At 38.3% G+C, this 7,465-nt stretch overlaps 1 non-coding gene across 1 annotated transcript; it reads right to left on the bottom strand.

Annotated features, from left to right (window-relative positions):
* Window positions 1-5,469: 5,469 nt before the first annotated feature.
* On the bottom strand, window positions 5,470-5,572 carry LOC112745524 (small nucleolar RNA R71). The gene has a single exon (XR_003173448.1). It is a non-coding gene; the product is annotated as a small nucleolar RNA R71 (small nucleolar RNA).
* Between the last annotated feature and the right edge of the window lie 1,893 nt (window positions 5,573-7,465).

The raw sequence follows: 7,465 nt of genomic DNA on the forward strand, positions 1-7,465 counted from the left end.
TTTCTCCCTCAGATTTAGTGTCCACCATGCAGTGCCATGTATTCTTGGAAAGCTCTAGATTCCTATTTTCCAATTCCACTTGAATCACCTCATTTGGAGTTTTGTAGCTGGAGTTATTCTTGTTGGAGTGTAAAGAGGTCAGGGTTGCAAATCCTCTTTGCTCCTCCTTGAGTCTGTTTCCAACTTTTTTGCCACCTTGTAAGTATGATTCTTCTTTTAGTGCTTTTAGTGCTTCTTCTTCTATTATTTCCTACAAACTTTATAAAATCAAAATATCAAAGAAATATACCATTTAAGCACAAAATCATTCAATATTTAAGCACTAGTCATCAATTTCTTGTATGAAAAATCATAGAAAAACATGACATGATGACATGTCATCACAACACAAAACTTAAACCTTGCTTGTCCCTGAGCAAGAAAAGAATCATGAAGTAAATTTTGACAAATCAAGGTGAGTAGAATAGCTAGTTAATGTTCATGGTTGGCTAGTTTTTCATGCATGCTACAATCACAAAAGAAATGTAAATGATTGATGCTTCTATCTAGCTCATTTTATGAAACCTTTTTCCTTATATTTCTTCCTTGAAACAAGTTTTTGATTTTTTTATTAGCTTCTCCTTTTGGGTGCTTTGCCCCATGAGTTGATAACAAAGCTACGACTCTAAATACTTTGTTATCAAGTTTTACCACTTGATACATGAGCACCACAAGCATTTAATCAGAGGACTTTTTAAGCTCATTTGATTCTTTTCTTTACTCTCTCTAATCATTGATGCTCAGAACCTTGAGCTTTGAGGGAGTGCTTTTGCACTTGAGCCTAGCCTTGACTCTAAGTGTTTTGTTTTCAAGCTTTTTGCCTGATACATAAACACCACAAGTACTTAACAAATGAATTGTCATTGGTACTCAGAGCCTTCAACTTTCTCATTCTTTCCCTTTTTCTTTTCTTGCCTAAATTTGCAATTACTTCCTCAAGGTTTTCATGATTTCAAAAAAAATTTCATAAAATGTCTGATGCCAGGACATCTTAGGCTAGTTTCACTATCCTTTTTCCTTGTTTTTAATAGGTTTTATGCACTTTCTTGAGCTATAAGTAAGCAAATTGGGTAGAAATTTATGTATGCCTATATTGATTAAACCATCAATAATTTGATGCAATTTCATGATGATTTATGCTATGATTACTTGTATGCTAAGAATGATAAGAATTCTCATGATTTGAGCAAGGCTTTGATGCATTCATTGGTTGATGATATGTGAAGGGAAGCATGAAGAAAGGTTGAAGAAGGAGGATAGAAAGGATGAAGAGGAAGCAACGTTGGAAGAGAAACAGAGCACTTCTCTACATGGTGGCTGATGCTCACCTTTGAGGTAGCGTTGGACATCCAACTTTACCCCCAACGTGGTGATAAAAACTTCAATTCTGGAGCTGAATGAATTTTGAGTGGCGTGTACGCGTGCCTAAAAAAGGCAAATTTTGATATCCGCGCGGAACCGTGCATCACGCGTACGCGTAAATGAGTATTTTGACCCTTTTGCGTGGAAGCGCACGGTACGCGTACGCACCAAAACCAAATGTTGGAGGTCCAACGTTGCCTCAAACGCTACCTCCAACGTCAGCAACGCGTACGCACGGATGAAAAAAATACCAATGTACGCGTAAGCCTACAGTACACGTACGCGTGAAAACGCCAATGTTGGAGGGAACGTTGGAGGTCCAACGCTGAGGCCAACGTCCCCTGCTTTGTTTTTAAACTGCAAAATGAAAATCTTGCATCCACGCGTAAGCGTACAGTACGCGTACGTGTGGATGAGAATTTTTGACCCTTTTGCGCGAAATGCGCACGGTACGCGTACGCGTGGGTTAGCTGACATTAGCCCTCCAACGTTGAGTCAAACGCCAATGACATCAAGCTTTCTGGTTTTGCTGGTTTTGTTCTAAATGGTGTTTGAGTCAACGTTGGCCGGCAAATGTTGACTCAAACGTGAAGCATCGGTATTCAAATTTTACACAGATCTCTTCTCTAACACCAAGGGCAACCCTTTGGAGCCATTTTCAACCCAATTCCATCAAGGCCAAAAGCCCAATTCAGAGCTTGAAGATCAATGGAAGAAAGTGTATATATAGCTTAGAATTTAAGTTAGAGGGACCTTTTTTTTCCCCAATTTTGGAATTTTTTACACTTACTGCACTTTTCATTTAGAATGTATCGTAGAATTTCAATTTCCATTTTGAGAGCTATGAACAACTAAACCCCTTTTCATTGTTTTAGGGAGCTCTATTATAATTTAATGGATCAATAGTAGTTTTCATCTTCTTCTTCTTTCTTTTCTCTTGATTTTTGTTAGAAAGCTTTCGGTCTTAATTCAATTGGATAGTTGTCTTGAGAGAGAAGCTATCCATAATTGGAATTCTTCGGAGCCTTGAGAGAGAAATGAAGAATGCATGCTAGAATTGCTTTCTCACATTGGATTTGATTGGGGTTTGGATGGATATAGTGACATGTAATCCTACCAACACTTTGATCTATGAATTTGTGTGGTATAGTCAGTGACCGAACTTCAACTCTTCCCATGAGCAATTAAATCAAGACATTGGGCAATTGTTCATGCTTAGAGAGATTGATGAGCCAAGACATTGGGATCTAATCACCTAAGATTGCCAAGCAATGTCAACGAATGCATTGATTGAGGAAGAGGTGAAAATGATTTGATCCGGAGAATTCAATATCTCCTAAAACCCAATGAATTTCCCATCTCTGATCTACCCATTCAATTTTACTCTATGCATCTTTAATTTCATGCTTAATTCCTCGGTCCCATTTAATTTCCAGCAATTTAAGATTCTGTCACTTTAATTTCCTGCAATTTAATTTTTTGTTCCTTTAATTTCTTGCAATTTAAGTTTCCCGCCAATTTACATTCAGCAATCCCAATTTTAATTCTGATTTCGCTCAACTAGTATAATTCACCAATTTTAAATACTCGATCTACCAATCCTTGTGGGATTCGACCTCACTCTTTTGTGAGTTTTTACTTGACGACAATCCGGTGCACTTGCTGGAAGGAATTTTTTGAGAGGCAATTTCCCGCGTATCAAGTTTATGGCGCCGTTACCGGGGATTGGTTTTGTATTGATAATTACTAAATTGAAGGATAACTAGATTGAGCACTTTACTTTTTCTTTTGATTAATTGAATTTTAATTCCAGTTGTTCATTTAATTTCTGCAAATTTTAGTTGTTTTTCTTGAATTTTATCTGACTGTTTTACTTCCCATCAAGCTAACCTACTAACTATTTGATAAATTGCTCTAACCAAGCTAACTATACTCTATTTTAGTAGACTCTACAATTGCTGTTTCTTGTACTGGTTCATTGTATGACAAGTAGAAGAAAAGAAACTTCAACTTCCTTTTATAGTGAACCGGAAAGAATCTTCCTGAGATTAAGGAGGGAAGCAAGAGGAAAAAGGGTTGTTGGTGCAGAAGAAGAGGAGGAATACTTTGATATAACCATGGAGGAGGATATGGAAAACCATCATGAAGAAGAAGTGAACAATCATGCCAGAAGAGGTGGAGCTAACCTTGCTAGGCAAGAGAGGAGAGTTCTGGGATCATACATCAATCCAAATCTAGGAAATTGTGGTAGCAACATTGACGAATGGATTTTTGACGGTTTAGAATTTCACTAATGAAATCTCATTGTAAAGTATAGTTTCTAAACCAATCACCAATCCTTTCATACAAAAAGTTGTTTGTCACAAGCACAAACCCCTAAAATTTATAAACCGAAGTATTTAAACCTCGGGTCGTTCTCCCTAGGAATTACAATGAAGTGTCTTGTTATCGGTTATGAGTTATTTTGGGGTTTTGGATAAGAAGCATGAAAAAATAAACGGCAATGAAAATAAACTAAAAACTATAAAAGGCTCTTGGAAAGGTGTGAGAACTAGAAGTTCTATCCTAGTTATCCTTCTCAATTGTGATGAGAATTGTTCATTGCTACCACTTAGTTAACCCTTACTAATTAAAGGAAAGTCAAGTGCATGAATTGACTTGAGCCACAAGTCCTAGCCAACTCCCAAGGAAAGACTAGCTTTAGTGCACTCCAAACCAATTAGCAATCTCTCCAATTATCAATCAACAAAGGAATTAGATAACTCAAGTATCACTAATTACTCTACCTAGGCCAAGAGGAACAAAATCTACACTAAAACTTAAAAGAGACATTTCAACAAACACATAAAGTGCAATAGAAGTAAACATTATTAATTGCAAGAATTAAAGGAATCTACAACTACAAAGGTAAGAGATCAACAATAGAAAAGCAAAGAAGATACATTTATTATGAATTACCTCTTATTGAATTGAAAGAAAATGGGATGAACAATACTAGATCTACAACAAAGTATAAAAACAACATGAAGGAAATTGCAATAAAAGAATGGAAGAAGAATCAATGTCATTACAAGGAATTGAGATGTAGAAGTAGAAGAACATGAATCTAAATCTAGACCTAAGAACTAAACCTAATCCTAATCCTAATTCTAGAGAGAAGTGAGAGCTTCTCTCTCTAAAACCCTAAAACTAAAGTGATTAGTTAGTTGGAAGTGATGTTATAGTAATGATTGATGTCTTCCCCTTAATCCTTCATCCTTTTATTCCTTTCCCTTAGCAATTTGGCGCCAAAAATGGGTTCAGAAACCCTCTCAAATCGCCAGGCACGTGCTGCATTAATGAGGCCATGTGCCATCATCGGCGCGTGCGCGCATGGTACGCGTGCGCGTCCCTGGTCGATTCTGCAATGTGCGCGTGAGCGCCTTGTGCGCGTGCGCGTGCATGGCTGTCTTTGCTTCTTTGACTTTTTATGCTTCTCTCCGCTTGTATGCTTCTTTCCTTGCTTCCTTTGATCCATGCCTAGCCTATTTCAATCCTGGACTTACTAGCAAACACATCAAGGCATCTTATGGAATCAAAGAAGAACTAGAATTCATTAAAATAAGGCTTAAAAAGCATGTTTTCACACTTAAGCACGAATATGGGAGAGATAACAAAACCATGCTAATTCTTAGGCTAAATGTGACAAAAGGTTATCAGAATACTCTAAATTCAATGCAAAACAAACCGTCAAATTGGGGTTTGTCAAACATTCAAAGGCCAACTATACATGCTAATAACTTCGAATTAAAGCCTCAACTCATAACTCTTGTGCAAAAAAACAACTGTTCTTATGGAGGAAGTGCCCTAAAGGATCCTAATGAGCACCTCACTAAATTCCAAAAGATATGTGACACGGTTAAGTTTAATGGTGTTCATCCTGACACCTATAGATTGCTACTGTTTCCATTTTCTTTGAGGGACAAAGCATCAAAATGGTTGGAATCATTCCCCAAGGAAAGCTTGACAACATGGGAAGATGTAATGAACAGATTCTTGACAAGGTTCTACCCTCCGCAAAAAGTAAATAGGCTGAGAACTGCAGTGCAAACATTCAGACAGCTAGATGGTGAGACCATTTATGAAGCGTGGAAGAGATTCAAGGATTTGACAAGGAAATGCCCCCTAACATATTTAATGAGTGGGTACAAATTCATATCTTCTATGAAGGGTTGAATCATCAATCAAAGAAGGTTGTAGACCACTCATCTGGAGGTTCACTTAACAAGAAGATGACCATTGAGGAAGCCATTGATGTGATAGAGACAGTGGCTGACAATGAGTATTTTTATGCCTCAGATAGGAGCAACAATAGGGAAGTCTTGGAATTGAACCATATGGATGCAATCCTGGCCCAGAATAAGATGATCACCAAGCAACTGGCTGAATTGACCAAGCAAATAGAAAAGAATCAGGTTGCAGCTATTCACACTCAATCATCACCCCAAGAAGAGTTGGAGACAGAAGAGGGAGCTAACTGGGAGGAAGCTAATTACATTGAAAACTCATCTAGGCCAGCTAATGATCCATACTCTAAAACCTATAACTCTGGTTGGAGGAACCACCCAAACTTTGGGTGAGGGAACCAACAAAACCAAGGCCAAGATCACAGACCTCATAATCCAACCTAGTACAACAACTTCACTCACCAAAACTCCAACCAAAGACCATATCAGACCACACAAAACACTTATTCACACCCACCACATCAAAACCATAACAACCACTCTTAACACCCCAATTCAAACCAACTATCACCACATGAGGATGATAGAATGGCCAGGATGAAAGCCATGCTTGCAAACCTAAAAAAAGAGTGTGAAGATATAAAGAAATTCCGAGAAGAAGAGAGAGGTAATATGAAAAGCCGAGGGGAGGTTCTTAAGAATCTTGAATCTCAGGTAGGACATCTTTCACAGCAATTTCCAAGGCCCACCGACAGCTTCCCAAGCGATCCTGAAAAGAACCTAAGAGGAGAGACCAAGAAGGTAAGGTGGGAAGAATGCAAGTCAATTAATCTAAGTAGTGAAGATAGTCTGAAGGAAAAATACTCCAGACACTCAAAGCCTGATGAAGGGGAGTCAAGGAAAAATATCAGAGAGATAGAAGAAATGCCTAGCCCTGAACAGAGGAAGGAAACTCTGAAACCTTATGTGCCAAAAGCACCATTTCCTCAGAGACTAAAGAAAAGTGAGGAAGAAGAGTCATATTCAAGATTCCTAGATATGTTTGTATCTCTCAGTGTCAACATCTCTTTCATCAAAATTCTCTAACAGATGCCCACATACATCAAGTGCATGAAAGAGCTACTAGCCAAAAAGAGCAACCTGAAAGGTGGCCAAACAGTAGTGATGAACAAGGAATGTAGTGCTCTCATTCAGAGAGACGCACTCCTGAAGAAAAAAGATCCAGGGAGCTTTCATATTCCCTGTATCATAGGAGAAACAAAAATTGACAGAGGATTTTGTGATCTAGAAGCTAGCATAAATGTGATGCCTCTATCTCTTATGAAGAAGTTGCAAATTAGTGAGGTGAAATCTACTGATGTAATCATACAATTGGCTGATAAAACTCAGAAGCAAGCTGAAGGAATAGTGGAAAATATGTTGGTGAAGGTGGGAAACTACTTCCTCCCCACAGACTTTGTTGTTCTGGACATGGAGGAAAGTCACCTCCATCCAATTATTCTGAGGAGACCATTTCTAGCTACTGGTCGAGAACTCATTGATGTAGAACAGGAAGAGTTGATACTGAGAATACATGATGAGCGGCTCACTTTTCAAGCCTTCAAGCCCTTGCATGAATCTGAACAAGAGAACAAGAAATTAAAACAAGAATACATTGAGAGTCTCCTGAAGGAGAATAGCAATGAACCACAGGGCCAGCATTTGAAGCTTACCTTGATGGATAAACAAGTAGCTCAAGAGAAGAAGTAACCAAATGAGTTCAAGGAAGAGCTGGTGGCACAAGAGTTGAGAGAAGCAGCTAACAAGGAACTCCCTAACACAACAATAGTGAATGAAGC

This window comes from Arachis hypogaea, chromosome 14 (genome assembly GCF_003086295.3).
Source record: "Arachis hypogaea cultivar Tifrunner chromosome 14, arahy.Tifrunner.gnm2.J5K5, whole genome shotgun sequence".
Classification (NCBI taxonomy): Eukaryota; Viridiplantae; Streptophyta; class Magnoliopsida; order Fabales; family Fabaceae; genus Arachis; species Arachis hypogaea.